At 42.3% G+C, this 18,413-nt stretch overlaps 1 protein-coding gene and 7 non-coding genes across 8 annotated transcripts in view; 2 read left to right on the top strand and 6 right to left on the bottom strand.

The window, feature by feature from the left end:
• The first annotated feature begins 1,775 nt into the window (after nt 1-1,775).
• trnae-cuc (transfer RNA glutamic acid (anticodon CUC)) lies at nt 1,776-1,847 on the top strand. The gene has a single exon. It is a non-coding gene; the product is annotated as a tRNA-Glu (tRNA).
• Nucleotides 1,848-1,962: 115 nt separating this feature from the next.
• trnay-gua (transfer RNA tyrosine (anticodon GUA)) lies at nt 1,963-2,049 on the bottom strand. Its single transcript is given in 2 exon segments — nt 1,963-1,998; nt 2,013-2,049. It is a non-coding gene; the product is annotated as a tRNA-Tyr (tRNA).
• An 830-nt stretch (nt 2,050-2,879) lies between these two features.
• trnar-acg (transfer RNA arginine (anticodon ACG)) lies at nt 2,880-2,952 on the bottom strand. Its single transcript has one exon. It is a non-coding gene; the product is annotated as a tRNA-Arg (tRNA).
• An 805-nt stretch (nt 2,953-3,757) lies between these two features.
• Nucleotides 3,758-3,844, bottom strand: trnay-gua (transfer RNA tyrosine (anticodon GUA)). The gene is given in 2 exon segments: nt 3,758-3,793; nt 3,808-3,844. It is a non-coding gene; the product is annotated as a tRNA-Tyr (tRNA).
• Nucleotides 3,845-3,969: 125 nt separating this feature from the next.
• Nucleotides 3,970-4,041, bottom strand: trnae-uuc (transfer RNA glutamic acid (anticodon UUC)). The gene has a single exon. It is a non-coding gene; the product is annotated as a tRNA-Glu (tRNA).
• A 6,206-nt stretch (nt 4,042-10,247) lies between these two features.
• On the top strand, nt 10,248-10,319 carry trnae-cuc (transfer RNA glutamic acid (anticodon CUC)). The gene has a single exon. It is a non-coding gene; the product is annotated as a tRNA-Glu (tRNA).
• A 115-nt stretch (nt 10,320-10,434) lies between these two features.
• Nucleotides 10,435-10,521, bottom strand: trnay-aua (transfer RNA tyrosine (anticodon AUA)). Its single transcript is given in 2 exon segments — nt 10,435-10,470; nt 10,485-10,521. It is a non-coding gene; the product is annotated as a tRNA-Tyr (tRNA).
• Nucleotides 10,522-15,667: 5,146 nt separating this feature from the next.
• The window catches only part of smim7 (small integral membrane protein 7), a 303,536-nt gene continuing 300,790 nt past the window's right edge, over nt 15,668-18,413 (bottom strand). Inside the window, exon 6 of the mRNA XM_056266586.1 lies at nt 15,668-15,677. The gene's annotated coding sequence lies outside the window, so the exon portion shown is untranslated. The remainder of the gene's footprint in view (nt 15,678-18,413) is intronic.

Genomic DNA, 18,413 nt, shown 5'->3' with positions numbered 1-18,413 from the left:
TGACTCTCTCGCTCGCTCGTACTCTGGACTCTCCCTTCCTTCATCATGTGACTCCTTGGTCCATCGGGACCTCGTGTTCATGCGATGACCCATCTTTCCTTTGTTTGTCTAGTTCAGTTTTATTTTCCTTTTTGTATTCTCCTTTGTTCATTCTCACCGGCGAGTGAAATGAACTTAGTTTGAATCATTTCTTTGGCAACACCTTCAACGGACGATTTGAACATCCCGCCACACGGGCGCGCCGGAAAGGACCTCTGACCGGGTCCGGAACACACGCACACACACACGAGAGAACATGATCAGCAAGTATTCGTTTCTTACCGAGATCTAAATATTGCTAAGATTGCCTGCCCTAATTAGGGTACGATTTGACTCTAAGTTGTCTCTCTTAACGGTTCTGTGTCTGATGAATTTTGCCAAACTCACCAGCTCTCTCCCTCTCTTTCTATATGCATTCTCCTTCCTCGATGTTTTATTGTGTTTGTAAATACATTTATTCCTTGTAACGTTTATTAACCGTATACGTAATCACCTTTATTAAATACATATATTAATTGATTGATTCTGCCTGTGCTCATACTTCAAATCACTTAAATGTTTCGATCAGCTACAAGCTTTGAAATGGTATAATACTTTAAATAGTATTGTGACAAAACAGGAAAGCTATCTTTTACGGCCGTAAAGATCGTCTTTTCCTGCGAGTCTCTTAAAGGTAATTTCTCTGTGGAAATTGATGAAGATCCATGACCAGTTTGCTGGACAAACAGAATATTCGATACTAATTAATTCCATTGAGGAGTATCCTGAGAATCTATATATTCTAGACAATTTGTATGTGAATATTGAATTATAATTCGTTATGATTTGATTATTGATAAATAAAATTGATCTATCTTGCCGATCTGTATGAATAATTGATTATAAATCCATTGTATTCAGTCGTTCATAACAGATTGGCAACGTAACCCCCTTTGCCGGGTGATTTTTAACATGTATTGTTATCTGGGTCAAACCCGTATCAATAGTTATTAATTTGTAATTACTAAATATTGAATACATATTCCCCAATGGCCCAAATACTTTACAAGTGTGTGACCGCCCCCCTTTAAGAATATGGGAATGATCCGAAGGGATTGTTTACTGAATTCAATTTCATCAGGCTCATCGGAGGGAGCTCTCATTTGCCTCGCCCAGGGGGTTCAGTTTCCTCCCATTCCTGTGCTGGCATAATAGACACTATAAACTGGTCGCAAAGCAAGGTCCTTGTGACAGTACCCATGCAATGCATCTGAAAAGACGCATGGTATTGTATGGTAACCGTTATCCCACTGACAAAGCAGCCTATTGTTGGACTGTCAATTTAAAATATTATTCAACCAATCCAATAATAATAATAACAAAAACTATGCACGCGACTTGTTGGTGTCCGACTGGGCAGAGGCCTGTCATGACATCTACTTTATCTCATGCCATCAACAGGCCTGGAGCCAACGTCAGGAAGGGGTCTGATGAGGAGCCTGCTATAAAAAGCTTCAAGTTGGAGGCGTCACATGTTGGGGATATTGGTTGCTTTGTTTTCATGGCAAGTTGTGGTGCTGTTAGGATATTCCTACAGAGCCTGTGACAGTTTCTCAGTGGAATAACTGTGATCCAGGGTCAGAGAAGTCTCCTCTCCTGAAGGAAAATTCAAGCCTTAGTGGTCTTGCTTGAGCAGTTGCTGCAAAATCTGGTAGGTCACACACAGCCAGGCTTGACGGGAAAGAGTCAGCAGACCTTCCCTGGTGGTCTAGTGGTTAGGATTCGGCGCTCTCACCGCCGCGGCCTGGGTTCGATTCCCGGTCAGGGAATGAGCTCTTGCCCTCCAGCGGCGGTCGCGATTGCAAAATGCTGGACTACCAACTCAAGCGCTGACGGCCTCGTCGAGAAGCATGGCCAATGAAATGTTTGCTTGTGAAAAAGACCTCCTTCGAGCCGGAGTCGAACCAGCGACCTAAGGATTGCCAATTTGCCACCTACAGTCCTCCGCTCTACCAGCTGAGCTATCGAAGGCACACCGGTTGGGGACAGAACCTAAACCTATCAGGTTTCGTAAGCTCGTATGGTAACCGTTATCCCACTGACAAAGCAGCCTATTGTTGGACTGTCAATTTAAAATATTATTCAACTAATCCAATAATAATAATAACAAAAACTATGGGCTAATAAAAGGAAATAATAAAATGGCTATGGGCTGACAGCGAAGCAAAAGAGGCAGAGCGAGCCAGCCAAAAGTCGAACCTGGGATCTTCTGATTCGTAGTCAGACGCGTTATCCATTGCGCCACTGGCCCACCAGTCAGGCACCCTTGAGTGCATTTGCCTCGCCCAGGGGGTTCAGTTTCCTCCCATTCCTGTGCTGGCATAATAGACACTATAAACTGGTCGCAAAGCAAGGTCCTTGTTACAGTACCCATGCAATGCATCTGAAAAGACGCATGGTATTGTATGGTAACCGTTATCCCACTGACAAAGCAGCCTATTGTTGGACTGTCAATTTAAAATATTATTCAACTAATCCAATAATAATAATAACAAAAACTATGCACGCGATGGTAACCGTTATCCCACTGACAAAGCAGCCTATTGTTGGACTGTCAATTTAAAATATTATTCAACTAATCCAATAATAATAATAACAAAAGACAGTACCCATGCAATGCATCTGAAAAGAGCATGGTATTGTATGGTAACCGTTATCCCACTGACAAAGCAGCCTATTGTTGGACTGTCAATTTAAAATATTATTCAACTAATCCAATAATAATAATAACAAAAAATATGGGCTAATAAAAGGAAATAATAAAATGGCTATGGGCTGACAGCGAAGCAAAAGAGGCAGAGCGAGCCAGCCAGGAGTCGAACCTGGAATCTTCTGATTCGTAGTCAGACGCGTTATCCATTGCGCCACTGGCCCACCAGTCAGGCACCCTTGAGTGCATTTGCCTCGCCCAGGGGGTGCAGTTTCCTCCCATTCCTGTGCTGGCATAATAGACACCATAAACTGGTCGCAAAGCAAGGTCCTTGTTACAGTACCCATGCAATGCATCTGAAAAGACGCATGGTATTGTATGGTAACCGTTATCCCACTGACAAAGCAGCCTATTGTTGGACTGTCAATTTAAAATATTATTTAACTAATCCAATAATAATAATAACAAAAACTATGCACGCGACTTGTTGGTGTCCGACTGGGCAGAGGCCTGTCAAGACATCTACTTTATCTCATGCCATCAACAGGCCTGGAGCCAACGTCAGGAAGGGGTCTGATGAGGAGCCTGCTATAAAAAGCTTCAAGTTGGAGGCGTCACATGTTGGGGATCTTGGTTGCTTTGTTTTCATGGCAAGTTGTGGTCCTGTTAGGATATTCCTACAGAGCCTGTGACAGTTTCTCAGTGGAATAACTGTGATCCAGGGTCAGAGAAGTCTCCTCTCCTGAAGGAAAATTCAAGCCTTAGTGGTCTTGCTTGAGCAGTTGCTGCAAAATCTGGTAGAGGCACACAGGCAGGCTTGACGGGAAAGGGTCAGCAGACCTTCCCTGGTGGTCTAGTGGTTAGGATTCGGCGCTCTCACCGCCGCGGCTTGGGTTCGATTCCCGGTCAGGGAATGAGCTTTTGCCCTCCAGCGGCGGTCGCGATTGCAAAATGCTGGACTACCAACTCAAGCGCTGATGGCCTCGTCGAGAAGCATGGCCAATGAAATGTTTGCTTGTGAAAAAGACCTCCTTCGAGCCGGAGTCGAACCAGCGACCTAAGGATTGCCAATTTGCCACCTACAGTCCTCCACTCTACCAGCTGAGCTATCGAAGGCACACCGGTTGGGGACAGAACCTAAACCTGTCAGGTTTCGTAAGCTCCGCCTGCCGGCCAAAAGTGCTAGTGGCACAGAGAGACGTCCTGGCTGTTTCCATAAGTGAAGCAAAGACAACACGAACTTTCCATACCGGGAGTCGAACCCGGGCCACCTGGGTGAAAACCAGGAATCCTGACCGCTAGACCATATGGGAACTTCCTCAAGCCTCGAGCAGGCCCTTTGGCTTTTAGTGTGTGACCGCCCCCCTTTAAGAATATTGGAATGATCCGAAGGGATTGTTTACTGAATTCAATTTCATCAGGCTCATCGGAGGGAGCTCTCATTTGCCTTGCCCAGGGGGTTCAGTTTCCTCCCATTCCTGTGCTGGCATAACCTGGCCCTAGCCAGATGAATTTCGCTCCGCCTAGCTTCACTCACATCCATCTGGAACCTCTTCCATTGAGAGTGATTTCTCCAACCAAGTTTATGGTTTAGCCAATCAGTACGCAGGGCGGGAGTTTCATAGATGTGACGTAGTGGAGAAGCGACCGTGAGACTGTTTTGATTCAGACAACAATGGCGGCTCGCATCGAGGAAACAAGCGTTAACATCGATGCTGTTAACATTGATTTCATCCGTGTTGTTCAATCTACCCAATATTGTTTCATTAAAAGAACATCAGAGAACGGCTCTTAAGGCTTTTGTTGGTGGAAACGATGTTATATAGATCAGTGCCTTCTCCCGACCGGATTCTTCAGCGTCACGGGTTGGCTTCGGTGTGAGTGGTTGAAATAGCACGTCGATAAAGATGACAGACAAGTGGCTTATCCAATCATATGCAAGGATTTTTGATAAGGCCCAGCCTTCTGAAACGCCATTTCAATGGATCGGTTCCAGATGGATGTGAGTGAAGCTAGGCGGAGCGAAATTCATCTGGCAAGGGCCAGGTTAGTGCTGGCATAATAGACACTATAAACTGGTCGCAAAGCAAGGTCCTTGTTACAGTACCCATGCAATGCATCTGAAAAGACGCATGATATTGTATGGTAACCGTTATCCCACTGACAAAGCAGCCTATTGTTGGACTGTCAATTTAAAATATTATTCAACTAATCCAATAATAATAATAACAAAAACTATGGGCAAATAAAAGGAAATAATAAAATGGCTATGGGCTGACAGCGAAGCAAAAGAGGCAGAGCGAGCCAGCCAAGAGTCGAACCTGGAATCTTCTGATTCGTAGTCAGACGTGTTATCCATTGCACCACTGGCCCACCAGTCAGGCACCCTTGAGTGCATTTGCCTCGCCCAGGGGGTTCAGTTTCCTCCCATTCCTGTGCTGGCATAATAGACACTATAAACTGGTCGCAAAGCAAGGTCCTTGTTACAGTACCCATGCAATGCATCTGAAAAGACGCATGGTATTGTATGGTGGTAACCGTTATCCCACTGACAAAGCAGCCTATTGTTGGACTGTCAATTTAAAATATTATTCAACTAATCCAATAATAATAATAACAAAAACTATGCACGCGATGGTAACCGTTATCCCACTGACAAAGCAGCCTATTGTTGGACTGTCAATTTAAAATATTATTCAACTAATACAATAATAATAATAACAAAAGACAGTACCCATGCAATGCATCTGAAAAGAGCATGGTATTGTATGGTAACCGTTATCCCACTGACAAAGCAGCCTATTGTTGGACTGTCAATTTAAAATATTATTCAACTAATCCAATAATAATAATAACAAAATATAGCTGCGAGCAGCGATTACGGGCCCAAGCCGGTGGCACCGCAACCCGGCACAATGCAATGTTACCTAAAGGCACCGGAGTGGCGGTGCCACCGGCTTTGGCCCTTCATCGCTGCTCGCAGCTATATTTATATATATAGTGACATGCCCCCAACATATAACATTCGAAACTCATCGGCTTAGACTGCATTTGAAGAAAAATAAACACAACAGTTTTCTGTAGCCTTGTGCGAACTTATTCAATTCTAGAATGTTCTTTCCGGTGCAAAAAAAAAAAAAAAAAAAATTGTCGTAGTTTTTCTTATCATAGCCTACAAATGTCTTCGGAAACACATTTTACTCGATTTACTGAAGCCTGTAAAATGCATTTGCAGCTGCACAGCTTGCACATTGATCGTCTGGCTCGCTCAGGCTGCGCTGCGGCAACTGCACATCCAATGGCGCGGGCGCCTCTGACGTGCGACCAATTACACGTCAGCAGAGGTGTAGTGGTAAAAAAAGAGGTGGGTACACTATAAATTCTGGTGGTGGACCACGACGTGGTCACCCGGTAAGGTGGGCCACTGCCTACCCGTGTATGTGTATCCTGATGACATTGCTATAGTCAGGGCTCGACATTAAGCCTTTTCATACGCTTGTCCTTCGGACAAGTAAATCTGTCATTCACTTGTCCGAGTAAAAAAGTTTCTCGTCCGGATTTTTTTTTTTTTGTTAATTTATTCTGAAACAATATTCTCATCAGTGTTCAATTACCTTTGATATTTAAATCGGCATATTGTAATATTTGCACCTTTAAAGGGCATCCCCTCCCCCAATATTATTAAATGTATGCTTCATCTTTCATTTTAAATTCCTAAATTTGATCAATAAATTCAATTATTTCGAATAATAAGACACTATAGGGCTGATCAAATTAAATCATTTACACTGAAAAATTACAATTGCATAAAATAATGTTATGAAATTGATTTAAATTTACAAATAAGAAACGTTGGAAAGAATTATCTACTTTTAAACATAACACGAAACCGCCAGTAGGTGGCGGCAGGCGACCGTCTTAATGAGTGAGTCATTGATTCATTCATTCAAACGATTTATTCAAACGGCTGATTCATTCAAGATTGAGATGTTTATGAATGGGTCATTAAATCTCAATCGATTCGTTCAAAATGATGAATCATTCAGTAATGAAAAATCGCATAGCCTCGAAAAATCGCAACCTGTGTTGAGTGTTCCTGTGGAGATGCGCCGTGGTTCTGCTGTGATTTTTGTTTGGAACTATTTTCGCTGCTGAAACAGAACAAAAACAGCCAATATTGCATCTAAAATGTAAGTGACTTAATTTTAACTGTTTATTGAACTGTTGTAGGAAATCAATGTCACATTTTCAATCGTGATGGTGTTCAGGAAAAATAATTGATGTTGCTTAACATATGTTAAAAATATAAAAACTCCACAATTAGATTTTTTATAGGCAGTATGTTGTTAATTGAGTGTGTGTGTGCGCTCATTTGTGTAGATTTCTCCTCGAGAGGCTGCGCGAGCGTCAACAGCGCAACCTTACCGTCAGTAATAGTCAACAACGCTGACAGTAATGCAGCGCAATATGAAAGAGTTCGTCTTAGGTTTAACAACCTATGAAACTAATCATTAACAATATGAAACTAAAACGACATAAGCTTAATTTATAGCTATTTAGAGGTGGATAAACGCAATTTAGAGGTGGATAAACGCAGTTTGGAGGTGGGTAAACGCTATTTCCGAATATTGGGAAGTGCGTAAACGGCGTTTACGTGCGTTTAGCCTCCACTACATCCCTGCACGTCAGAGCCCGTCAAGGTGGCGCCAAGTCCCCGAATTTGCCATTATAGCAGCGGGTCTTCGTTCATTCATCATAGTCTGTCTGACATATATATTAGAAGCTATGCTTCTGTCATGGATTTGCACTGAATTGATTCTCAAAAATACGGAACAAAGTGCGTTCCGTATCAGTTCAATACGGAACAAGCCTTTTATGTGTCAAATACGGAACGATTCCGTATTATACGGAACGGTTGGCAACCCTAGTGTGTGTGTGTGTGTGTGTGTGTGTGTGAAACGTGATTGAACAATGTAGACATAAAAACATACTCCGTCCTTTTGTTCATACAGGACATTATTCAAACTGCAAAGTGTTTACTTATATTTGTGAACAACAATCGCAATAAAACACAACATTGTGCTTTTGTCAAACTGTAAACTACAACTGCACCCAACCAAAATCTCTTTTTTATTTTATACAGAAATAAATAATCTATCATTCAGATGAGAATAAAGTTAGTGTTAGTTCAAATTTTAAGGAAAACTCTGAAATATAGCACATTCATTTAAAATTCATTCAGGTTCAATTACCAAACATACAAATCTTAATGTAATTTAAAGCAAACAATACATTTAAAATATATGGGTTGTATGCCTATTTTTTTTATATAAAAAGATATATATCCAAAAAGACAAGGCCTAAACTTTAACAAGGGTTAAACAATCACTGTAACAGACACAATCATACACACACACACACACACACACACACATACATAGACACAGACACAGACACAGACAACACACACACACAAGTCAAATCACTTACATTTTAGATGCAATATTGACTTTTTTCTGTTTCAGCAGTGAAAATAGTTAAACAAAGATCACAGCAGAACCATCGAGCATCTCACAGCAACGTGTTTTCTCATTACTGAATGATTCAGCATTTTGAACGAATCGGTTGACTCAAAGATTCAATGACCAATCCATAATCTGTCTCATTCATGAATGACTCAGCCGTTCAAACGAATCGTTCGAACAAATGAATCAATGACTCGCTCATTAAGACGGTCGCCTGGCGACACCTAATGACGGTTTAGTGATATGTTTAAAAGTATCATTCTTTCAAACGATTGTTACAGTTTTTTACAATCACTTTGCTACTATTTTCAGAACCTTGATGTAATTTTTCAAAACTCTAGACACAAAACTCAAAACGATAATCACTTGTAACACAGGCTGTCTAATGTTCAAAACATTGCATTGTGCATTCACATCTTTAAAGAAATCTTGCACTTGCACAATCATTGGTTCAAAAAAACAAATTAACTGTGAAATACCATTGAAACATAACTATAGATCACCCACACACAAGCAACCGATAGTTTCACTGTGTCATTGTTCGTACAATCATTAAATATTGTAGAGCAAAATAGGTGATACAGGTTTCATTATGGTACTACATGTACAGTAAATACATCTCTGTAAAAGTACTGCAGTAGTAGAGAGAATATTACAGACACAGTGGAATCATTGTGAACAAAGTTTGTAATATATTGATGCAAAACACTACAGTACAATCACAACATGGTTTTTTGAATCAAAGCAAAAATAATTAGCTATGAAATAGAAAAGAAAAGACAGTACTGTAAAACATCAAATGCAGTGTTCCTCAACTTGCTGTAAGAAACTAAACAGGAGTGATTACTGTACTTCTACACTGTCATCAACTCTGTGTTGTGGATTTGGCCACAGGTTCTCATCTACATCACAATGGATGTTGGAAAATGACATCTTGGAAAAAACCTTTGGCATGGCGAGTCCAGGCCTGACACTGCTCTGCTGTGATTGGCAGAATTGGACACGCAGTTACAAGGGCCTGCATCTATACAGTACTGTACTGTCAATACTGTACATAGTCTGAAAAGGTGGTACAGTATTTGGCACCATAGACACAGTGTCTGATGAAGCATTACAGTATGATAAAATATTAGGCTACATCCATGGATATTGTAGTCTAATTGGTTCATGCCATGCTAATTGGTGACAATGAATCTCATTATCTTGAAACTTTCATGATTTACTGTAAACATGGAAGATTGTGTGTCTGTTTCCATACAACTATGCATTAAGAGTAATGCAACAGTTACTTATCATTTTGAGCAGTTGTATCAATTGATAGTTAGATCATTGTAAGGAAATGAATAGACACTCATTTGAAATGTAATGTGTGAATTGCCTTTTGAAATAGTAGTACTTTGATGTTAAGTTGTGTCATATTGAACAGGTGATCTTTGTTGAATGAACAAATGATCTAAGTTTTATGTGTATTGTATCCAAGCAATTGAGAAAAGGGTTAGAGTTTTGAAAAATGTGCTTTTTGATCATTGGTTGTGAGTTTTGTGTCTAGAGTTGTGAAAAATGACATCAAGGTTCTGAAAATAGTAACAAAGTGATTGTAAAAAACTGTAATAATAACAAAAACTATGCACGCAACTTGTTGGTGTCCGACTGGGAAGAGGCCTGTCATGACATCTACTTTATCTCATACCATCAACAGGCCTGGAGCCAACGTCAGGAAGGGGTCTGATGAGGAGCCTGCTATAAAAAGCTTCAAGTTGGAGGCGTCACATGTTGGGGATCTCGGTTGCTTTGTTTTCATGGCAAGTTGTGGTGCTGTTAGGATATTCCTACAGAGCCTGTGACAGTTTCTCAGTGGAAGAACTGTGATCCAGGGTCAGAGAAGTCTCCTCTCCTGAAGGAAAATTCAAGCCTTAGTGGTCTTGCTTGAGCAGTTGCTGCAAAATCTGGTAGATGCACACAGCCAGGCTTGACGGGAAAGAGTCAGCAGACCTTCCCTGGTGGTCTAGTGGTTAGGATTCGGCGCTCTCACCACCGTGGCCTGGGTTCGATTCCCGGTCAGGGAATGAGCTTTTGCCCTCCAGCGGCGGTCGCGATTGCAAAATGCTGGACTACCAACTCAAGCGCTGACGGCCTCGTCGAGAAGCATGGCCAATGAAATGTTTGCTTGTGAAAAAGACCTCCTTCGAGCCGGAGTCGAATCAGCAACCTAAGGATTGCCAATTTGCCACCTATAGTCCTCCGCTCTACCAGCTGAGCTATCGAAGGCACACCGGTTGGGGACAGAACCTAAACCTATCAGGTTTCGTAAGCTCCGCCTGCCGGCCAAAAGTGCTAGTGGCACAGAGAGACGTCCTGGCTGTTTCCATAAGTGAAGCAAAGACAACACGACCTTCCCATACCGGGAGTCGAACCCAGGCCGCCTGGGTGAAAATCAGGAATCCTGACCGCTAGACCATATGGGACCTTCCTCAAGCCTCGAGCAGGCCCTTTGGCTTTTATTGTGTGACCGCCCCCCTTTAAGAATATGGGAATGATCCGAATGGATTTTTTTACTGAATTCAATTTCATCAGGCTCATCGGAGGGAGCTCTCATTTGCCTCGCCCAGGGGGTTCAGTTTCCTCCCATTCCTGTGTTGGCATAATAGACACTATAAACTGGTCTCAAAGCAAGGTCCTTGTGACAGTACCCATGCAATGCATCTGAAAAGAGCATGGTATTGTATGGTAACCGTTCTCCCACTGACAAAGCAGCCTATTGTTGGACTGTCAATTTAAAATATTATTCAACTAATCCAATAATAATAATAACAAAAACTATGGGCTAATAAAAGGAAATAATAAAATGGCTATGGGCTGACAGCAAAGCAAAAGAGGCAGAGCGAGCCAGCCAGCAAGGAGTCGAACCTGGAATCTTTTGATTCGTAGTCAGACGCGTTATCCATTGCGCCACTGGCCCACCAGTCAGGCACCCTTGAGTGCATTTGCCTCGCCCAGAGGGTTCAGTTTCCTCCCATTCCTGTGCTTTATAATAGACACCATAAACTGGTCGCAAAGCAAGGTCCTTGTTACAGTACCCATGCAATGCATCTGAAAAGACGCATGGTATTGTAAGGTAACCGTTATCCCACTGACAAAGCAGCCTATTGTTGGACTGTCAATTTAAAATATTATTTAACTAATCCAATAATAATAATAACAAAAACTATGCACGCGACTTGTTGGTGTCCGACTGGGAAGAGGCCTGTCATGACATCTACTTTATCTCATACCATCAACAGGCCTGGAGCCAACGTCAGGAAGGGGTCTGATGAGGAGCCTGCTATAAAAAGCTTCAAGTTGGAGGCGTCACATGTTGGGGATCTTGGTTGCTTTGTTTTCATGGCAAGTTGTGGTGCTGTTAGGATATTCCTACAGAGCCTGTGACAGTTTCTCAGTGGAATAACTGTGATCCAGGGTCAGAGAAGTCTCCTCTCCTGAAGGAAAATTCAAGCCTTAGTGGTCTTGCTTGAGCAGTTGCTGCAAAATCTGGTAGAGGCACACAGCCAGGCTTGACGGGAAAGAGTCAGCAGACCTTCCCTGGTGGTCTAGTGGTTAGAATTCGGCGCTCTCACCGCCGTGGCCTGGGTTCGATTCCTGGTCAGGGAATGAGCTTTTGCCCTCCAGCGGCGGTCGCGATTGCAAAATGCTGGACTACCAACTCAAGCGCTGACGGCCTCGTCGAGAAGCATGGCCAATGAAATGTTTGCTTGTGAAAAAGACCTCCTTCGAGCCGGAGTCGACCTAAGGATTGTCAAATTGCCACCTACAGTCCTCCGCTCTACCAGCTCCAGTCTGTTTGAGGAAGGGGAGAAGGAAAAAGAATGGGAAGAAGGGGAAGAAGGAAAAAGAGAGAAAAGAGAAGGAAAAAGAGAGAAAAGAGAAGGAAAAAAAAGAGAAAAAGGAAAGGAAAGGGAAAAGATAAACCCACCTTTCACACTTCTGTGTGATTTTTTGGTAGATTGGTATTCATATTTGATAGAAAATTGCCTTTTTATATATTTCATGGGCAAATCACTGACGTGAACGACGTCGGTTCGAGTCCCACCTCGGACAAGGTTGAAATCACCCAATATATTTTCTAATCTTTTCTTAATTAATGAACACATATGTATAAATTGAATGTGCTTTTATGCCTTAACACTTATTTTATAAAAACGTACTTTTTTTACATGTATGGATAATTGTATGAATATGTGGTTTCTTGAAATGTATTATTTATTTTATTGGTTCAAATCTTTATTATCTTTTTTAAATTACTCTTTTCTAACTGTATATTATAGTGATATTTCACTGGAATTTCAAATGGTTTCATATGTTTATTTTATTAATGTTTTTCTCATTGTATGGATACATGTTTATATTTATTTATTACCCATATGAATATGGAGTTCCTTGAAATGTACTATACACATTAGATATATAGGCCTATAATAATAATAGTAATTATTATAATAATGTTTTGACTCAGGCTCACAAAATGATTAATGAAAGAGACACTTTTATAAAAAATATATATATATATATATATATATATACACACACATGATAAAAATGTCTGATGATAAATTATAATTGCAGTAAACACACAAAGATAGAAATATCTCTAACCAAAAACCCTAACTGAAATATTACCATATGTTTCGACTTAAATGTATAAAAAGTTATAACTATATTCATGTGTTGTTTGTATGTATGTATTTTACATATTTGCTTGAGAAAAAAAATACCCAATTCATTAACACAATCTAATTTAAACATGAAAGAAAATAGAATTGAAAGTACTGCAACATTGTAGTTGTCTTCTCTGAGTGAATGTTGGCAATAAATAAAGGCCTTGCTGTTTAAATATATAAAAAAAATATTACAAAATATACATCTTAATTATCTCTTTCTCTCTCACACACACAGTGAGCATGGCACATACAAATGAATTGAATAATTAAATATAAAATACAAATATAAAATAAATAAAGCAAGCAAGCAATAAAGGTAGAAGATTCTGATCAACTGGTAAAAAATATACAAAAAACAAAATCAACACTCCTTACAAGGCTCACACAAAAAACTGTAATATACAGTGTGTTATGTGGGATGAAAATTGAACTGAATAGACTGCAGGGAAATCTGTGCGTTGGGCCGGAGCTGCAGACTTCCTCTTGACCACTGCTTGTCCTGCTGTACTTTGAGGCAAGTGGTACTGATGTTGAGAGGCAGGCTGTGGTGGTGCAGCAGTGGGGCGTACCTGTACTGGTGGGAGAGGTACGGGAGCAACAGGAATGGAGGCAGGCAAGTTGACCCCTTGCAGCAGAATACTACATTCCTGCCTCTTCAGTCGCTTGTTGTGCCATTGAAGTAGAGTTGTTTGATTAACATCAAACAACTGCAGAGTAGAGCTCTGCATGACTGCACCATTACCCAGGACTTGCTGTCTGATTTTGCTGTAGTCTCTGAGAATTAGAGTCCATCTAGTCAGTGCATATGTACCCTGTTTTTTTGGACATTTATGGATGTCACAGAGTTTTACAAAAATGCACTCTACCAGACGACAACAGTCTGGCCACTGGGCAGGGGATCGTGTCGATCCTAGGACGCAACGTGTCATGCTCTCCACACCTGGCGTAAATTCAGGTTTCTTTTTAGAGCACCTGAAGCGTCCTGTTGTCAGGCGTGACTTGTACCGTGGAGAGTACGCCACACGCTGCTGGTCATACGGTAGAAGGTTCTGCCAAAGAGCTATGATGGTACTGGCCTGCTGGGACTTAAGTGTTTGTCCAGTTTCATTCCTCAGTCCCACCAAGTACTCTGCCATGCTGTCCACTCTGTCCATCCCTGGGATACTGCGCTCATCCACAGCCTGGTAAATATATGAATATATAAAAATAAAATAACAACAATATCACAGGCAGAAAAATAGCACATCTTTCACACTGTTTACATGTCACAAAAGACCTACCAGCTCTTGCTGTGGTGCTGCTGGAGTCATGGCAGGTGTCCCAGAGGGACTTGTAGTTGTAGCAGTGGGAAGAGAGGACGATGGGGAAGTACGGAGGAGCAGAGGCTAGGCTGGTGGGGACAGAGGGTGCAGTGGTGTCCTCATTTGAAACCTGTTAAATGTATAATAATAAATAATAATAATAATAATTAAACAAATATCAAAATAATACAATTATAAGCAAGACAATAACACCACTGATACAACATGTTACAAAAGACTTGCCAGTTGTTGTGGGGCTGCAGGGGTGACGGGTGATGGCAGTGAAGAGGAGGGACTAGCAGCAGCAGAGCCGGTACAAGCATGCACAATCTGGAAAATTGAATAATCTTTTTAAAACACATTATTATAAAAATGGATTTTAATTAGAGCATTATGCTTTTATTCATTTATGTATCCTTCAGATTTCTATTCATTGTCTTAAATCTCTGTCTGTTTCATGATTGCATTGTGTATTTTTTGTGATTTGAAAACATTTTTTAAAAGTGATATACAAATACATTTTATAATTATTATTATAATAATGATTATTATTATTACACAACAATAATAATAAATATTGCAATACAATAAAAGTCTACTAAATGATCAGTACACGGTATGATAAAAATAAAATGTGACAGGCATAATTACCAGTCGTTGCTCAAGTGCAACAGATGCAGGCCCTGAAGGTCCAGCAGGTCCATCAGTGGCCTGGAGAGAGGTGGGAGTTGGAATGACGGCTGAGCTGGTGGTGGCAGGTGATGGACCAGAGGGTGCAGTGGCAAGAGGAGCAGAGGAGGTACCAGAGGAGGAGGCGGCAGCAGCGGACACTTCCTTTATAAATGAAAAAGGCAAATAATGAAGGATGATTATTTGAAGTTAAGTGTCATTGTGAAGAAAACCACTTAATTTAAGAGTTTCTCACAGCTCTAGCAGCTACCGATGGTATCGAAGATGTGGTTGTGGACACAGGAGAGGGAGGAAGAGACAGAGGAGAGACAGTCTGAATGAACATCCTGGGACTGCAGGCAGGCGATGGTGTCCTCCTTGTCATGGCACTTGTGACAGTGCTGGACATGGCAGAAGAGTCGGAAGTGCAACTGATACAGGTCATGCCACTTTTTCTGGCAGGGTGCCGGCCTGTTTCCTGCCTCAGAAGGCCAGACCCCTACAACAGCAAACCTTCGCAGGCGTGACATCCACTCCTCTTCACTCATAGCCCTGTGCTTTTTGTATTTGGATGCCATCTTCCATTACTAGAGTAAATAAAATTGTAACTATTCACTTTAAATTTGTAACTATTCGTGAGTAGTTTTAACTCACTACTATAGTACCTCAGTGTATTATATATTAATACATAGTACCAGTGTATTATATATTAAATACATAGTAACGTTACCTCAGTGTATAATTTATTAATACATAGTACCGCAGTGTATAATTTATTAACCCTCTATGGTACGCAATATGATATCAGTGAGAAAAAAATTATTTGTTATGTTTTTCCTGCTTAAAATTGGACACTATAACAATATCAATAAACATTATCATTATTTTTAAATTTATTTATTAATTAAAAGTTTGTTGCCTCAGGGCAACATTGAAGCCTTTCTTTAAATTTTATTTCGTTTTGTATAAATTGTATCTTCATTTTAATCAATGTTTCATCAACAAATTTGCCTGGATTAATAAATAAGAAGCAAATATAGTGGACCATATAATCAGGACACGATGGAGCAGACGCGTGCACACTTCATATGAATGTCATAATTACGTTCGGCTGGGGATAATCGATGTGAAAAAAACGCGCAAGGGTGCACCCTGTCGTCCACAGGTGAACGCTGGGATAACACTGCTCCTACTCCCACCTCTGACGCGTCGACCTCCACCACGAACTGACGTGATGAATCAGGGGCTATGAGAATCGGAGCTGAAACAAAGCGGCTTTTCAGTTTAGAGAACACAGCCTCGGCTGAGTCAGACCACCTGAACGCAGTTCGGGGGGAGGTCAAGGCAGTCAGAGGCGCGACTAGCTGGCTGAAATTGCGAATGAAACGCCGGTAAAAATTGGCGAACCCCAGAAACCTCAACAGGGCCTTGCGTGAATCTGGACTTGGCCAATCAACCACAGCCTTGATCTTCTCAGGGTCCATCCGCATTCCCTCGGACGACACGATGTACCCTAGAAAAGGAACAGACTGTGCATAAAAATCACATTTCTCCGCCTTGACAAAAAGCCCATTCTCTAGCAACCTCTGAAGCACTCGTCGGACGTGTTGCACATGTTCCTGGAGAGATGAGGAAAAAATCAATATGTCATCCAGGTAAACATATATGAACTGATCGATCATATCTCGCAACACGTCATTGATCAGTGCCTGGAAAACTGCTGGGGAGTTGGACAGCCCGAACGGCATAACCAAATATTCACAGTGCCCCCTAGGGGTGTTAAAAGCAGTTTTCCACTCATCACCCTCCCTAATGCGAACCAAATGATAAGCGTTACGTAAGTCCAATTTTGTGAAGATAGATGCTCCCTGCAACCTCTCGAAGGCTGAAGACATCAACGGCAAAGGATAAGTATTCTTCACCGTGATGTTATTCAACCCTCGGTAATCAATGCAAGGTCGCAACGATCCATCCTTCTTCCCCACAAAAAAGAACCCCGCCCCCGCTGGAGAAGAGGAAGGGCAAATGAACTTGGTTGCCAGAGAATCAGAAATATATTTCTCCATAGCCTCTCTTTCAGGAATCGAAAGTGAATATAACTTGCCCTTAGGCGGAGACTTACCTGGCAGTAAATCTATGGCACAGTCATAGGGACGATGCGGAGGGAGAGAAGCAGCGCGAGACTTACTGAACACTTCCTTCAGGTCCAGATACTCCACGGGCACGTTAGACAAATCCCCTGCTTCCTCCTGAAACACAGAAACAGGTACAGACGAACAAGCAGACACAAGACAAGACTTATGACATTCCTTGTTCCACTCCAGCACAGCTTTATTAATCCAGTCCACACGAGGGTTGTGTTTGATCAGCCAGGGATGTCCGAGAACAACGGGTGCCAGAGGTGAGTCCAAAATAAGAAAATAAATAGTCTCGGTGTGGTTGCCAGAGGTAATAAGTGTGATGTCTTCAGTGGTGTGAGAAATGATGGGAAGCTCTTGACCATTTAATGCGTGAACTGAAATCTGGTGAGTGAGGGGTCGGAGGGAAATCTGGGATGTAAGTGCGAAATTATAGTCCATAAAATTACCTTCCGCCCCGGAGTCCAACAGTGCAAGACAATCGTGCTGGTGGACTGACCATCTTAGTCTTACCGGGAGGAGCGTGGAGGTAGATGTAGTCGATGAGGTCTTCCTGGCGGAGATCCCACCCGATAGTAGCCTCAAGTTTACTATCGGGCTTGGCCTTTTACCGGGCAGTTGTAAGCATAATGTCCCGCTCCACCACAGTACAGGCAAAGGCCCTGGGATCTCCGCCTCTCCCTCTCCTCCCGGGAAAGCCGAGCTCGCCCGACCTGCATGGGCTCGTGATTGTAGACGGGGCTGACCACGTCCCCGCCGCTGGCTCGCAGAGTCTCCACCGCTCCAGACACCCGAGCGAGGAAAACTCCGACGCTCGACTCGGGAGAGTTGAGAATCCACACGGAGCGCCAATTCGATCAGTCCATTGAGAGTAGTAGGTAAGTCCATGGCGTAAATCTCTCGCTGGACGCGGTCAGCCAGCCCATGCAGGAACATGTCCCACTGCGCCTCCTCGTTCCACTGACACTCTGCCGCCAAGGTCCGGAACTCGATAGAGTAATCAGATACAGATCTTTCGTCTTGCTTGAGGTCTGCGAGAATCCGTGCCGCTTCTCTTCCCGCGACTGCGCGGTCAAACACTCTTCTCATCTCGGCGGAGAGTGTCAGGAACGAGGCACAGCATGGATCCTGGTTCTCCCACACCGCCGTCCCCCATAACGCTGCCCTCCCAGTCAGTAGCGTGAGCACGAACGCGACCTTGCTACGTTCGTTCGCAAAGGTCCTGGGCTGCAGAGAAAAGTGCATCGAACAACGTGTTAGGAATGCCCTGCAAAAGTTCGGCTCACCGTTGTAGCTCTCAGGCACTGGTAGGCGGGGCTCTGACTGGGAGACGTTCT

The sequence above is a fragment of the Rhinichthys klamathensis genome, unplaced genomic scaffold (genome assembly GCF_029890125.1).
Source record: "Rhinichthys klamathensis goyatoka isolate OS25496 unplaced genomic scaffold, OSU_Roscu_1.1 h1tg000249l_1, whole genome shotgun sequence".
Lineage (NCBI taxonomy): Eukaryota > Metazoa > Chordata > Actinopteri > Cypriniformes > Leuciscidae > Rhinichthys > Rhinichthys klamathensis.
The sequence above is the reverse complement of the archived record's forward strand: the minus strand, read 5'-3'. Positions and strand labels throughout refer to the sequence as shown.